This window comes from Montipora capricornis, chromosome 6 (genome assembly GCF_036669925.1).
Source record: "Montipora capricornis isolate CH-2021 chromosome 6, ASM3666992v2, whole genome shotgun sequence".
Taxonomy (NCBI): domain Eukaryota; kingdom Metazoa; phylum Cnidaria; class Anthozoa; order Scleractinia; family Acroporidae; genus Montipora; species Montipora capricornis.
In genome coordinates, this window is record NC_090888.1 from 63,042,522 (window position 1) to 63,043,136 (window position 615).

Below are 615 nucleotides of genomic sequence, written 5' to 3' on the forward strand. Positions count from 1 at the left end.
CTTCACATGATCTCAATTGACCGGGGCTGGTTCGTTTACCAAGATGAAATTGGTTTTCTGTTCATATGGCGACTTTCAGCCCGGTTTCCGAGACGACATTTTTGAAAATTAAAGTAATGACGCGACCAACTCAAACGAACAAGCCTGGCTAGAATTTTCGATTTTCTTTGTTTAAGGACGGCGCCTGCTATTGTTATTGCGTACTACGTTCTGTTGCGTCTCGAGATACTCCGGATTTCCTATGGGTAGTGCTTATGAATTCAGGAATATTTTTGCTTGGTTGGAAAAACTATTGCCGGAGAAAGCTAAGAACTTAGTAGGGGCACCGTCCTTAAAAGCAACCTCAAATTGTCTTTTGACCTTTACGTTAACTACTCAAATGGAAAACTATTCCGAGCTTCCACTATCGAAAGAAAGAAAGAGAAAATAATAAACTTGGTTAAGGCTCGCCCGTCTTCATATAACACATCGAAATTTTTACAAAGGATTTAGACGTGGGTCGGAGAATCTCGGAAACTGGGCCAAGCTCGGCCAACTGGGCTCATTCGAAGAGGCCACAAGTCCATGACAACCTTTCAGCACTTTTTAATATATAAGACCGGAAGTCATTGCTTT